Below are 16,152 nucleotides of genomic sequence, written 5' to 3'. Positions count from 1 at the left end.
CAAACACGCAAGAATTATTATTTTTTATTTATGTGAATTTGAAGGGTTCGACAGCTGAACAGATGAAAACAAACTGGAATACATTCATGTGGTTTCTGGTATTGCACTGAAGACTAAATTTATCTTCGAATTGATGAATTAAAACATGCACACACACACACACACAATGAGAAGTTAGGCATGCCCCAGAATGTGGGAAGTTCACTGAATGATAATGGAAGATCAGAGTGAGTGAGAATGCTGACATCATAGGCAGTTCAGCTGGGCGAATGCACTGCATTCTTCTCGGAAAAAACTGAACGGGAGAAATTCCTATAGCTCATGAAACCTGACTGGCTTTTGCCGAAAAGGAATGTGGCAGAACATTTCGAAGCAATGTTTATGCACACAACTCGTGACTTTATATGCAAATTTGTGACACAAACATTTACCTATCGTTACATTTCTTACTTTTAGCAGGGGGGGGGGGGGAGAAAAAAAAAGTTGCATGCTGTATTTTGGGGATTCCTACAGTGTAGTTGTCGTAAGATTCCTCGGACAAATGGACAATGAACTAGGCCCTATTGTGTTCCATTATAAAACAAATTCAAACAGAAGTTGAGCAAAGAACGACCAGGGCTGGCATGCTAGGTGGGTCCTATCTGACAACACCAATCAACAAAGAAATCACAATAGCGAAACTGCTTCCATTCATATTCGAACTTTCATTGTCTGCCTCTTTCGCCTGATCTAGGCTCAAATAATTTACTCATATTTTACCAAGTGTACAATTGCTGAATGAGTCAACAGCAAGAAACGTTTTTACACTAAGAAACACTTTTTTTTAATGAAAATGTACCTTCACTGATACTAAGCAGCTTCTCCATTTAGAGGCATGTGAAGAATGAGAAAGATTGCCATTCACGAGAAATCACTGGAGCTGGATGAAATGGCATGTGTCATGCGTCTTTAATGTCATTTTCTAATTGACAATGTGTTATAGCTCCTTCACACACAGCAGTATCCTACTAGGACCAGAAATCTTGGGGCGTAAGAAATGCTGGCTCAAGAACATTTAAGGGGGTAGATACATTAATCATGGCCAAAAAATCACAATGTTCAGAAATAGACCCATAATATTAGTCATTTCTTTACCTTTACATATGTGAAAATTTCATCAAAATATCTAGATTGGCTGCAGAGTTATTGATTAATATGTATAGAGATGTATGGGTGACATTTGGTAATTCCATGCCCACCTCAGCTGTTTGTTGGTAAATGACTTTTGTGACTTCTAATTTTATCTTCGACACAACTTTCTCATACTTCTGTGACATAGAATGCCACTCTAAGTTTCTCATACGTGTTAAGTGATATTTAACTTTCGTTTGGGCCAAAGGAATGATAGTCGACGGTTTTTGTTTTGCATTATTGTATGTGTGGATCGATACCAAGTATTTTCTACAGAGTGATTTCTGATGTAACCCTTTTCACTACCAAATAGGAAAACAAAATATGTGTATTTTCATGGAATACATACAGTAACCCTGGTAATCACAGTAACACAGCAAGTGCTTCTAAGAAGAAAGTGAAAAGCAACTGTAGGCCTTCGTAAACTCCAGAGAAGATTGGAAATCCAATTTTTAATATTGATCTAATGTTTAAAGAAAGAGAGAGATGCCTACATTGTATGTGTGGTGAACAAGTGAAACTAAATGCCGGTTTTTTAGGTTTAGGCTGCAAAGTCTCAATAATGTGCGATAAATTCCGAAACGGTGCCATCATTGGACAGAAGAAAAGAGCGTATGCAATCAAGAAATTGTTTACGCTATGAGGTGCTTAGGACAAGGTTTGACAGGAATCAGCTTGTTTTGTGGAATGGTGACTGCTGTTAGTTGTGACAGTTCATGGCTAACAAAGGGACACACATCACAACATAGAGTGTCGACAGTTATCGGGGTAAAATGTGGTAAAGTTCTTGACACAGAGGTACTGTCTCTGAGTTGTAAATCTTGTCAGTATTTGAAAAATAAAAAGATCACTGTAGAATATGCTGAATGGATGGAGAAGCATGAAGGTAAATGCAGCATTAATCATTCAGGAACATCTGGCAGTATGGAAGCAGAAGGGATGAAATCAATTTTCATGCGACCTGAAAATAAGCATAGTGTAAAATATTGTAAATTCATTGGAGATGGTGATCCGAAAACTTTTAAATCAATTTCTGAAATGCAACCATATGGTCCAGATACTCCTGTGGTAAAGTATGAATGTGTTGGTCACATACAGAAGAGAATGGGTACAAGATTAAGAAAGTTGAAGGCAGACTGTAAAGCAACAAAACTGTCAGATGGAAAATTGCAGTCAAAGGCCACTTGACTGATAGTGCCATAGCAACATTAACCAGCTATTATAGCAATGAATCAGAGCTAATAGCTCATCTGTTGAAAATATGAAACGGACTGTATGGGCTGTTTGGTTTCACAAATCTTCTACAGATGACAGTCCAATGCACTCACTTTGCCCAAAAGGAGCTGACAGCTGGTGTTCATGCCAGATTCTTTAATTGAAAATATTTGAAAATGTATAAGCATTAAAACAACCTTCCAGTTGCAGTAATGGAAGCAATTAAGCCCATCTTTCAGGATCTTTGTAACCCAAAATTGTTAAAAAGGTGTGTGGGTGGATTCACTCAAAATCCCAATGAGCCATTCCACTAAAAAATTTGGAAAGTTCGCCCAAAGACTGGCTTTTATGGAAGGAGAATAGGACAATTTGGGACTTATGATGCTGTGGTTACTTACAATGATGGTATGGATGGCAGATTAAAAAACGGTCCACAAAGGAATCAAGAAAAGCAATGAAGAGGCTCAGTTACAAAATGAAGCTAGGAAAGAAGAGGAGCAAGAAGTGTTTTATTCATCTGGGCAGTTTTAGTTCAAAAAAACTTATATTAAGGTACAGTAAAAAGATTTTCAAACTTCACAGTTGATTTTCTCGGTTCATGTAATGCTCATACTATCTTCTAATTTTCTGTGAACACTCATTATACCATGATCTGAAGAAAAATGAATGATTTATGATTTTTTTATTGTTGTATATTTTTAACGAAAAGCTGTTTATATATTACTTTTTAATAAAAACATTTACACAATGACAACTTTGATGATTCTAGAAAATGTTATAACTGTGTATTATACCTAAATTCTAAATTAAAATAAATGCAAGATATAGAATACTTATTGTTCTATAATGAAAACCGTGATAACATGCACATTTGCACTGTTAAATTTTCATCGATAATTGGGGCTTTATCAACCTATATTTTAACTGAAATATCTGTTTACATTGGATCTATACCTCTATTAAAAATAAATAAATTCTCTTGTATCCTGGGGGTGGGGGTACAACAAAACATTCCATATTTGCAATGCACTAACTGTATCTTAAAACACAGATCACTCACAATGGCATCGACCCTGCTTGAGGAAATACATAACGTTAACAAACGCCTGAAGGAATTTGTAAATACCTGAAATGAATGCACTGTTATCACAAACGAGGTCCAAATTAAATTAAAAATATGAAGGAATATGCGGTATTACAACATAATTTTGAAATTTAAAGAAACGCAAAGAAATAAAAACTACCGCACATTAAGTTTCGGTTATGATTAGACCGGGTCTGCGCGAACGCAGTCCCGACTACCAAAAATTATGCACCCGAGTTACCCACATTAGGGGTAATGGCAGGGGTCAGCCTAACCGAAGTGCAATGGAAGAGCCTCGTCCTGGAGGAACCGCCTTCATGATCACGGTATCCCCTGTGCCAGGTAAGTATGCTTTCACTAGCAAAGATCCGATATTTTATCTCTTATACTACGCATTATACGAATCGAGTGCGGATCAATGGTCACATTACATGTGATCTATCCCACCACAAAAACTACGTGAAACGAGTGAGAACTGCACTGGTCTTCCTACGGTACTACTCTATCGTGCTCCGAACGGACAGTCGGCTCCATCTGCCAAAACAGTAATCTCGTAGTGCCGAGTTCAAACGAACTGCGTCAACAAAACTCTTCGTGCCCCACGGCAGATGTCACCCATATCGCACATACAGCGCATTCGCTCGTAGTTGCTCTCCCCCTCCCCGCAATACGTGGTTCGTTCATTCTCTCTCTCTCTCTCTCGTAAGCTCCATGCTGTGTTGTATTTTGTTCAGCTGGTACGAAAATTTCTTACACGTTCGCAATGAAAGCTTCGTACCTGTATCACTCTGCACTGCAGCAAACACCGCACACTTCACTGTTATAGAAGTTATCAAATGTTGGATAAGCACTTGCTTGGGGGTCTTAGAAATGAATAAATAAATTGTATCCAAAGTGTCTACTAAATATTGTAGCTTCTAGTGCGAAAAAAACTCGAAATATGAACTGAACAAATGTCTGGCACTAGTTTCTTATTGCTAAAATCATTCTTCTTTGCTTTTTAATGAACGAGAGGTTAAGAAACCTTTGCTGCTTATTAACTACGGCACTTGTACTACGTAAATTGATAATGTGGAGAAAAAGCAAGATATTCTTGGTATCTACAAAGGAATTAGTCGCCACAGATCAACTTCGTAACGAGTGTTATAGAGCTGGTTTGGTATCCTCTCTTATTACGTCTCACTCGTCTATCAAAAGATAGAAAGGGGTAAACGACAAACCCAGAATTCATCCCTCTCAATCCATAATTTACTAAAAGCGACTAGTCTTTTTTTATACAAGTACATCTTAAAAATTTTCAGCTAGCTTTCGGAGAATACAGTATTGTGGAAAATGAGGCAAATCACAGCAAGGCGAGGAAAAGCACGACAAGAATTCCACTTAAAAAAAGCAGAACGATGTAGAGAGAGCAAGAAATACAGCAATCCCTCCATTTATGCTATTGCGCATTAGCACTAGCCTGCAGATCCAAGGTCGTAGAGCTAATGGGAGGTAACTGTGCGCGCACACTTCGATTTTATAATGTTGTTAAGTTTATTACTGTTATAGCTGTTTAAAACAACTGCATGGCAGTATTTTGGGCAAATACGTTTTGACGATGTGTTTACCTGAAATGCTATTCGTGGGAAGCTAAGCACGGTGGCTTATATGAGCGTTTCCATCAGCAAACGGATCAGTACAGCGTTTTCAAGGTCTCACTGAGTTAAACAAATTATATAACATGCTTTAAAACAACAATAATAATATAAATAATAATAATATATTGTTATTACAGGAACTACAAAAAATTGTTTAGTAGATGTCCAAGCATTTCTAGTTATCTGTGTACTTGTTACACAACAAACATGGATGACTGCTACAATTCTTATGATATATAAGATTTCATTTATTTTATTATCTTCAAGCTTCACATGGGCACTTAGTACTACATCATCTAAAGCCTGCAGTGTATGTTCACAGTTGTATATAGGGTCGTCATCACAACCAAGACTTCAAGTGGTTCAAGTGGTATTACACAGCGTACGGCGTACTAGTTGAATAAACAGCGGACTGAAGGTTTTCTTTTTTTAAAAAAAAAAAAAAAACCTTCCAATCTCAACTTACGTAATTACAGAGAAAAATAGCACACAGCTTTCTGCGCTGCACTGTTGCCAAATTTTCACTGATTTCAAGCTGAGACTTACGTTTTTCTTTTGACATCCTACAAAAATAGCTCAACTGCCGTCAGTAATATTTTAAATAAAGCATATATCCGTACTTATTTGGACATACAGCGTAAGTGGAATTCGGCTACCCCAACTTCCAGTAGTTCCTGAAAGGCTATTCAGTATGCATGGTTTACAATACGTAAGGCCAAGTAATTAAGCTGCTCTCATTGCATCATTTACGAGTCGCAACACAAAATCTTGACTGGCTCAACTAGTAAATTATTTCAGAAACCCAAATGTTCACAAGGTTCAACCTCAACCCACAATTTATTTCAAATCAACTGCAATCATATGACCATTCACTGTCCCTGTACCACACTAAGTCGCAACAAATGGCTCTGACCTCTATGGGACTTAACTTTTGAGGTCATCAGTACCCTAGAACTTAAAACTACTTAAACCTAACTAGCCTAAGGACATCACACACATCCATGCCCGAGGCAGGATACGAACCTACGACCGTAGAGATCGCGCGGTTCCAGACTGTAACGCCTAGAACCGCTCGGCTAAGTTAACAACAAACGCAACTTCTACATGCTATCATAATTTCTTTCACAACAAGGTACGGTAGATTTACATATAATCACTGACCAAAACAATTATAAACATATAGCGAACCTACCACGATTCGTGCTTTCTTAAGGTCGATGAATGCATTTAAATAACGAACTACTGATTACTCTAACTACAACCTAAATGACTACAGATAAGAATTTTTTTTTTAGTATTTTCAGACTGTACCTTGGCCGCACAGAACACTAAGCAAAAGCAATACGATGTTACTCCTCGATCTTCACATCACTATTAAACCAAAACGCAACTCTTTGTTCTGATCGGACCCATTTTTACTCTCCACCACATTGCCCAACTCAACAATACGTATAATTCCTTTTTTGTTCTTCAAGGCTGTGCGCTCTGTCAGGGCGTCCAACATTGAGAAAAATAAACAAGCTCAGGGGTATTAATTCTTTCTCATAGGACGATTCCGAGACTTCAAAAATTGTCAGTTTCCGTTCTTTAATTAGAAACAGTGATTATTGTCAGGCTATAACCATGTAGTAGTATCGTACCAGTTGCATTCTGACACAATTCTTGCATTTTGATGTTCTCAATCCGAACAATAATTTCCGAGCGTTAACGTTCAAATGACTCACAATGCTATTTATCAATTTCATATCTTTTCTTTCAGTTTTGTCTTGCTACACGACTACCGTAACTGAATTGTTTTAGCTTTGATGCCATTAAGCCATGTTCGCACGATGCCTCTTTCGTCATGCGCAATCGCAGACGCACGGGAATGAAGTTGTTGGAAAGAACAAGTACGCTTGGGCGTTCTATCCACACATTGCGTCATTGCGTAAGCAGTGTACGACGAAACTGCATCTATTGCTTGTGAGTCTGTGTTGCGTTTATTGTGATAAAAAGGCGACAGAAAACAAAATGCAAGAGCGACTGTAATAAAAAAAGTATATGAACAACAGAGGTACGAGAAAGACAAAGTGATGACAACGTTTTGTCTCAGATTTCAGGTCACGACGAGATTTTAGTTTTTCTGCAGCGTTGAGGCTGGCAATAAAATTTTGTTATATACTCCTTTGAATTATCTATTCCTAATTTCGAACGATGTATTTCAATTCTATCAAATTTGTAACTTGTAATGTGGAATATTTGTAATTTATTGTTTGATTGTTTTGTACCTCTTTTCATTGTAGGAAATGCCAAAGCTTGTAATTATGAGCATATTTTGTTCCTGTACAATAATACAATTTGTATCTATTAACACATATAAAGTACTGTTCTCATGTGTAATTACGACTCGTTTCATGTCCATTCATTCCTCTTGCACACTGGACCAACGAATGACGAATACATAAATAAAAATAAAAGTGTTCATTCCTGAAACTGAGAAATACTTTTAATGGAGATTCTTAGTCGCTACGTGACGGTTAATTTACTTTCAATTTGTCATGTATTTAATTATGAAATATATGTAGATTAGCAGCCTCGGATTAGACGAATTTGGGAATTTCATGGAAATCAGAATCCACTAGAACAGAGTTTTTTTTTTAATTTCGTATTTTTTGCATCATCAGTGTTCTTTATTTCTACCTTTAGTAGTTCGTTGAGCAGCTACACATACCCACAACTTCTTTTGTTCAGATGTCAGGCTCCTCATTTATGCTTTTAAATCGCCATAGCACATGCGTCCACAGTTTTCATACTCACACTTAATAAATTTTTGGATTATTATATTCCCTAAGGTGTCCTATTGTTTACAGAAATATGATCGGACACTTTTTATCTAATGCCTGACGCTCTGGGCAACACACCTCCAATTTTTATTCAAATTATTTTCAGAAGCGACATAACACTAGCCTTTTTTTCTTGGTCTTTAATCATCTGTAAATTTAATTTATTTTACTTATTTATTTCATTCGTGTTCTGTAGACCCATTAGCGATAAATCGCTTGGGTGTAGAACGTGTCATTTATATAGATTTGAGACATTTGTTTATAATAATAGGTTGTACAATGAATAATATATTACATGTTGGTGTAGAGATCTGTTTGTTGAGTGCTGATCAATGGATTTTTTAATATGGATCACTGTTTTCAACATGTATTAACATGCAGCAGTCAAGTTTTCCATATATTCAAACAACTCAGTGCAATGAGTCTCTTGCTACTTTTTGTTGTAATTCATACAGCCCATTTTTGTAGCTTAAAGACTGATTGTCTGTTCTGCTCATTTGTACCCCAGACCATTCTGCTCATTTTTACCCCAGACCATTATTCCACAAATCATCACAGAATAAACATATGCAAAATATGTTGTTCTGGTGCACGAGCTACTACGTTCAGAACTTATTACTCTTATGTACAAAGCATGATGAAGCTATTCGTTTCCCAAGGGCAGTAACACACGCATTCCATTTTAGTTGTGACAAGCAAGCATAGAAATTTTGTTTGTGATACACATTCTGAGTTCATCTTTCACTTTTAACGAATTATTTTTGGATACATATCAAGGAGAGTGTTGGGCAAAGCACACTTCCTTAGGAGACTCCAATATTAAGTATTCTGGGTCAGAAAGATGTTTTATGGCATGACTAGAGTTAGTTTGAGGGATCTCTGCCTGTTGCACTCGTTTTTTAGGTATGTATGAAACCACTATTTGCTACACCTCTTATATATAAGAGCCTCGAGGTTATTTAACAGAGCTGTGCAGTCTACTATATCAAAGGCTTTGCTGAAGTCAAGGAAGATGCCTGTTACATGATCTCCTTTACCTAGCGCTTCCGGAACAATATATGTAAAATGAGATATAGCTGATTGTGTGCTTTTACCAAGCCTGAACCCAAACTGTTCTTTACTCAGAAATTGTACTTTGTTAGGACGTCATGAATCCAATTTTCATTATGGCTTCCATTACGTTTGAAAATTATTACAGTAACGAGATGGGCCTATAATTTTCTATATTTTTGGGGTCCCATTCCTTATGTAGGGACAGGACCTTTGCATGCTTCAGTGCCTCTGTGAAACAACATATAGTGAATGATTCATTTATGATTTGTGCTAAAGGTTCTTTGATACTGTCAATACAGTCCTTCAGCAAGCACACGAGTACTTCACCTATAGCTGCTGATGTTTTATTTTTTAGATTCCGAACAACATTTTCTTATTTTTTCTGAAGTGGTGGGTCATAGCGTCATTGTGTTTGGAACATAGTTCAGTGATTGTACCTGCTCTATTTTGTCAAATTTGCACTGTAGCTTGGTAGCTATATTGTAGAAATATTGGTTCGCAATTTTATTGTGGTACCATTGTGCTATAATTGTATGTTTACCTGTTTGGTCTTTTTTTCTATGTGTTTCTTGTTTGATGACTTTCCAGGCTACTTTTGTTATGGTTTCTGCATTTTCTATAATTTTATCATTCTGCCTCAACATTCTGCGAGCTGCTGTTGAGGTTTACTAACGTAAGTGGCCTTAAAAAAACTAGTAACACTAACCTATGTAACGGCATCAAATGTAAATTATTGTCAAAATGGCTATTCTGTAATAAAATGTTATAATCCAGGCAAGACTATGTGCTTACCGTGTATATATGTGATTCACCGTCTCTCATAGTGGTTATACTATAATAGCATGCAGATTACATGAGCTTAGAGCTACATGTGTGATTTCAGATCCCCTACACCAATGTTCCGTTTTGTAAACAGTGAGCTGTCAATAGTCTGTAGTTCCACTTCTTGTTGTTTCACTTTATTTCTTATGGGCTGGATATTCTGGTGGAAAACTGATAAATATTGATCACTTCTTACCATGGAGACTTATTGTTTTTCTGGTCTTCATTCAAAACACTATAATGACTTGTTTTATGATTACATGATTTGGTAACATTTGCTAGAATTTGTTGCTATTTCTGGAACAGTTTTCTTTATGAACCAAGCAATGCTATATTAAACTGGACAAATCTTTGCACACAAAGGGGAATAGAGTGTTATTTGACTGATACTCAGTAAAAAACTCCTAAAGTTCAATTGATAATGACATAAGAAACACAAGTTTTCTGCAAAGAATTTGTCTTCTAAGTGATGTTTAATTTTTTCAAATTTTCTACTTTCTGTTTGTCTTTTACATACATCATTAACACACTTCTTCAAATGCAGAAAAAGTTCAAGTGCTCTCTCCATAACTTCAATTTTTCCAACCTATCCTATAGAACAAAACATGAGAGGAAAACTTGGGAAACCCAGTGAAATATGAGAGAGTTGTCCCCTTTGAAGGAAAATCCTTCATGAAGTACCAAATCACCCTAAGAAATTCATGAACATTCCAACCACTTTTATTATGAGCAGTTTTCAAACCTCCATTTACAATATGAAATGAGTAAATTCCACACTAAAATGTTTGTGGTTGATTATATTCTTTACTGATTAGAAATGCTTGCAAATCATGCAACATCTTCAAGTTCACATTTGCCCAGCCACTGAAATTTGCATTATATTCTTAGGTGACAAATTCAAAGCATTCTGACCCTCCAGGAAATTTTACTGTAAATTAGAAGATGCAGCACAATTCAAATATTTAGATGCTGAATATCTTCTAGATATAACTAATTTTGTTCATTTCAGAAATGAGCCAACAAAGACATCTGTCACTTTTAGACAAGTTTGTTTAAACTCTCATTATATAACACACAAAAGAATCAAGATGAGAATCTCGAAATGATTGACGGTCAAGTCCATGAGTAATTTATACTGACAACTTTACTTGTGTAACTTTTTTTTTCACTCATGCTGTCAGAACACAATTTGAAATGTGTCTGGTGTTTTCCTAGAACTTCTTACTGAAGAATGAGACATGGATTTATTCATAGCCCATACAACTTCAGATTTTACAATTCTACCTGTAACTAAAAATGTTCAAATGAGTTTGTTTTGGAACACTCTTCAACTGAAGTTCTAGAGGTTGTAGCAGCAGCAAATGATGGTAATTCGTTACTGCCATTCAAATTCTGTTCAGAAGAAACTTGTGACTGTGCTGGCACTATCTTTATGACAGCAAAGGACATCCTGTTTTGTTGCCTTGAAAGTAGTGAATTAAACAATGCTGAATGCCTCTTTCCTCATTTGTCTGTTTTTACACACAAAATGCCACTGAAACTAATGCCAAAGTCACATTTGCACAAAATATTTGACAGATATGAAGATATAGTCTGAGTAGCACTAACACGGTGGGAAAAACGTTTTGACTAGTGAGAGATCGATTTTACTCTGATCAACCTCTACGCCCTTTAAATGAGATGAAAATTACAATAGTTTTATAGTAATTATTAAAAATCTTTAAGGAAATGTCTTCCCAAAAAAGATTCGGATTAAAGAGATTGAAACAAAAGTGGGAGGGAACAGAATTAAAGAAACAGCTGTTGTAAGTGATAATCCTCGAGCAACACACGAGTTGGCAGGACTTATCATCCATGGAACTACAATTTATATGTCATTTCCACTAGGTGTAGACACTACATGTAACTTAAGTAACTCAAAGAAGAGAGAGAGAGAGAGAAAATCATCTTCCCTCCAAGGAATCCCATTTGAGCTTATGGAGCAATTCCGTAATATAAAGTTGCTGATCGAATCTATCAATAACAAATCTAGCAGCATGTTTCCGAACTGCTTTGGTGGCTGTTTCAACCTGAGCTGGTGGGGATCCCAAACACTCAAGCAAAACAGAATGGGTCACACAAGTGATCAACACTCTCCTAGAATCCATCCACTAAATTAAAGTATACCACCACCTTCCCTATAACTTACCTCATAAGCTTGTACCATTTCACATCACTTTGCACTGCTACTCCTGGAAATTTAATCGTTTGAACAGTATTGAGTAACACAGAATTAGCACCATATTCAAATATTACCATGTTGTTATTCTTACTTACCTTCAATACCTTAAATTTTTCCACATTTAGAGCAAGATGTCATTCATCACACCAAAAAGAAATTCTACCCCACTCATCTTATTACTCCCGCTGTTGCCCCAAAGACAAGTTTTTTGTCACTGAAAACTGGCAGACTGTTGCTCACCTTACCTGTCAGATTGTTTATAAAGAACAAGAACGGTCCTATTGCACTCCCCTGGGGCTCTTGTATGCATACATCTGTCTCTCATGAACACTCATCATCCAGGACTGTTTACTGGGTTCTATTACTCAAAAACTCTTTGAGCCACTCTCATCTCTAAGAACATATTCCATATGCTCACACCTTCAACAACAGCCTGCAGCATAGCTCTGTGTCAAAGACTTTCTGGAAATATAAGAAAATGGAATCTACCTGCTCACTTCATCTATGGTTTGCAGGATATCATGCAAGAAAAAGAAAAGTTCAGTTTTGCACTAGTGACCTTTCTAAATCGAAGTTGACTTGTGGATGGAAGATTTTTCCCTCTACAGGAAATTTAATATAATTAAACACAGAATATGATCAACAATTCTGCAACAAACCGAGTTAAGGATATTGGTCTGTAATTTTGAACATTCATTCTCTTACCAGTCTTTTCCACTTATGAGGACAATGTACCTACATAGGTGAGATGGGAAAGTATTACTCAGCCCATTCTTTCTTGGTGGCGATCTTAGGCTGCCTTCACAGTGGTACCGACAACGGTCGTCAGATGCTATCGCCAGAGATCAACTGATAACATCAGCCTACCGCTTAGTCACAGTGCTTCCGATCTCCATCGTCAGTTTTTCGGGGTTCCATGTTTAGATTAGGATAGAATCTATTCTATGTATGAATTAGGTTTGGTTTTAACCTTCACGGGTAGCGTGAGTACAACACCTCTGTGCTTGGAGATGAGTGCTACAATGATGCTTTTGCTATCAGAAAGGTGCCAAATGCATGTGAATGAGCTATATCTGTCTTGAAAAGAACAGGAAAAGTACTGTACACACTATCTCAGCTACTGGAACTACCAGACAAGTTTCACGAAAGAGATGAAAGTAGAAATTTTCTGTTACATAAGATGATTTGTAGTGGCCTTGAAAAAAGATAACAATGATTTGTAGTGGCCTTGAAAAAAGATTACAAACTATATTTTGCTGCATTTATTTGAAGTTGTGCAGACACATATATAAATTAACCTTCATAGACTGTCATTCAGCATACATATGAAACAAAAACGAAGTTTAGAACAAAAACCTCTGAATCCCCAAACACTGAAAAGAGTACAAATGTACGTGACATCTGCAAACCATATCATGTGATAGGATTGATATCTTACTGGCATATAAACACCAGTAAGCAGTAATAATAATTTGTAGGCAGTTAATGTCCACTTTACACAAAAAAGAGAAAAGATCCACCACAGTAGCTTGAAGCATGATACATCATCCTTCTCACTTTAACAACTTTTCTGAGGTTCTAATTTACACCTAAAGTTTTCAATACAGTTTTTACCAACTTGTGGTTTGCAAATAACCTGCGATTTTCATCCATAGGATTCCAAACAATATCCCAATTATATTTTTTACCCTCAGGATGCCAACAAACTCCTCCTTTGACTAAAATTATCAATTTCTCATACTCCATTTTCGTGTTGTGTTGGCAAATATGACTGAAGAAAACAAACTTATTTGAATTTCACTGATTTGTTATCCCAAGTTTGTATGTATGGTGAAGATATCAGCTACATTGACGGTTGCAGGAGAAGGATTGATGAGGTTTAGAAAAAGCGGTAGAGTTTAGAAAAGTCACCCGGAACCCTGATTCAGGGGCAACTTACCAGACTGGATGAGAAGGAAAGATTGAATGTTGGGGACTGCACTGGACAAGATTTGAAAACCTGAGAGTTTAAAGATGGAAGATGGGGTAATATTCAAGACAGATTACTGCTAATGCCATCACTTCCTAAAATCATGCCCTGGAATGGGGTCAGTCTGTCTGAGATTTTGCCCTAGAATGGCTTGTCATCACCCTTCCAAATCTCCGCAAATACTTGTCAGACCCCATGCTGCTCTTGCACTAATCTCCCTACCCTATCATGGCTCCTGCCCCTGTAACGGCTTTTCCACAAGAACTGCCCTATGCACCCTCCTACCACCACTTCTACAGCCCTGTAACCGGCAAAACATATACCAACAAAGGGAGATCCACCTGTGAAACGACATGTCATATACCAGCTGTTACGTAAACACTGTTCGGCGTTTTACATCGACATGACTACTTCCAAATTATCAGTCAGGATGAACGGACATAGGAAGAGGGTTTATACTGGCAACACACAATGTCTTGTTGTACAGAATATTCTAAAATACGACAGCCGTGATCCCAGTGCTTGTTTTATCACACACATCGTCTGGATTCTTCCCTCAGGCACCAGTTTCTCAGAACTCCACAGGTGAGAACTTGCGCTACAATATGGCGATGGTTGTTGCCACCCACATGGCCATAATTTACATCAATTTCTTTCATCTCAGCATTTCTTCACTTTCTTCACTCCTTTTCAGTTTTCTACATCTTTCACTTTCTGACCTATCTCCTTTTTTTTCCAATCAGTCTTTCCCCCTCGTCCCTTCCGGTAAGTCTCCCCCGACCCAGGGTTCTGAGTGACTTTTCCAAACACTACTACTTTTCCTAAAACTCACCAGTCTTTTTCCTTCACCCCTCTTCCTTCTCCTTCAACCCCTCTGAAAGAACAAAGAGCCACTTGGCTCCAAATGCTTGTATATGTAATACCTTTTTTTTACACATGTATTCTCCTGCCGCCGATTGATGAGTAGATTACATTACATCCAGTTACATTAGAAGTAAGCAGTAGTTATTTTAAGCTTTATATTGGGCTGTACAGAATAGACTGGAAAGAGAAATTTCACTGAAAGGTACAGATTCAAGTCCGAGTCTTGGTTTAGTATAAGATTTAAATATGTCATCAATGCTCAAAATATTAAATACATTAACACTGTTGATAAAATACCAATACATCAATTTCCCCACCCCCTTGGGTACCAATATTACCGATATTTGTCACCTGATATATCAATATCAAAATGGCAATATCGAGTTCCGATATTTTTATGTAATATTTTTTATCACAATTTTCAGTAAATATTTGAAATTGTTCTTTTGAAATTATTGTAGAACATAATTTTACTTTCACTGTGTGAAGGAGTCTTACTACTTTTTGGGCTCATCGTGTCTAATATCTCTCTTTGAATGTGTGAAGCAAATATAGATGGAACAAAAGAAGATTCCACTGGAGGTGGCGATGTGAATGGAGTAACAAAATTTCTGATTTGAAGAAATAGTACACCAGTTGTGTTAAAAAACAATTTTTAATGCAACTAGTGTGCTATTTCTTCACATTGGCATTCTTCAAAGACAGTTGTTGAAAATCTGAATGACCAGATTGGTCTTTGCAGTGGACAGGGATAGGTGAGGAGAAATGCTCACGTAATTGGCGCTCAGCACTACCAACAGAAAATGCAACATTTAGCTTCACCACGCAATTTTGAAACTACAACTGCTAGGTCCAATTCTTGCTCTGAGGCAGATAGGCAAGCCGCTAGCTTATTCATGTGTAGAATATCTAGTAATAAATCAATACTTAAATATAAAGTTCTAAAACCATAGATCCATTTACACAGCCAATTTTTTATTGGCCAGTATGTCAACATTTTTTCCCATTGATATATCAATACTTTTTTCAATATAACGAGAGTAGATACTGAGTTTTGTTTTTAAAATATTGATATATGCAATTTTCGATATTTTTCAAATATCAACAGTCATAAAATACATCACAATAACATACTGATGTCATCATTTGCACTTGATTTATCAGTCTATCCACTGCCACCAGTCACGAGCTCATAAAACGTTTTGTGATACACAGGATAGCTGTCTTCATTTCTGGGTAAAGAACGAGTAATTTGTAACATATGAACACTAAAATAAATAACATTTCTCTAAAAA

At 36.8% G+C, this 16,152-nt stretch overlaps 1 long non-coding RNA gene and 1 other non-coding gene across 2 annotated transcripts in view; both read right to left on the bottom strand.

Moving 5' to 3' along the window:
- LOC126291964 (uncharacterized) overlaps window positions 1-6,555 on the bottom strand; it is a 111,861-nt gene extending 105,306 nt beyond the window's left edge. The window contains exon 1 of the long non-coding RNA XR_007551962.1: window positions 6,418-6,555. This is a non-coding gene — a long non-coding RNA (uncharacterized LOC126291964). The remainder of the gene's footprint in view (window positions 1-6,417) is intronic.
- On the bottom strand, window positions 3,657-3,819 carry LOC126292371 (U1 spliceosomal RNA). Its single transcript, XR_007552108.1, has one exon. It is a non-coding gene; the product is annotated as a U1 spliceosomal RNA (small nuclear RNA).
- Window positions 6,556-16,152: the final 9,597 nt, after the last annotated feature.

Source organism: Schistocerca gregaria, chromosome 9 (assembly GCF_023897955.1).
Source record: "Schistocerca gregaria isolate iqSchGreg1 chromosome 9, iqSchGreg1.2, whole genome shotgun sequence".
Taxonomy (NCBI): domain Eukaryota; kingdom Metazoa; phylum Arthropoda; class Insecta; order Orthoptera; family Acrididae; genus Schistocerca; species Schistocerca gregaria.
The sequence above is the reverse complement of the archived record's forward strand: the minus strand, read 5'-3'. Positions and strand labels throughout refer to the sequence as shown.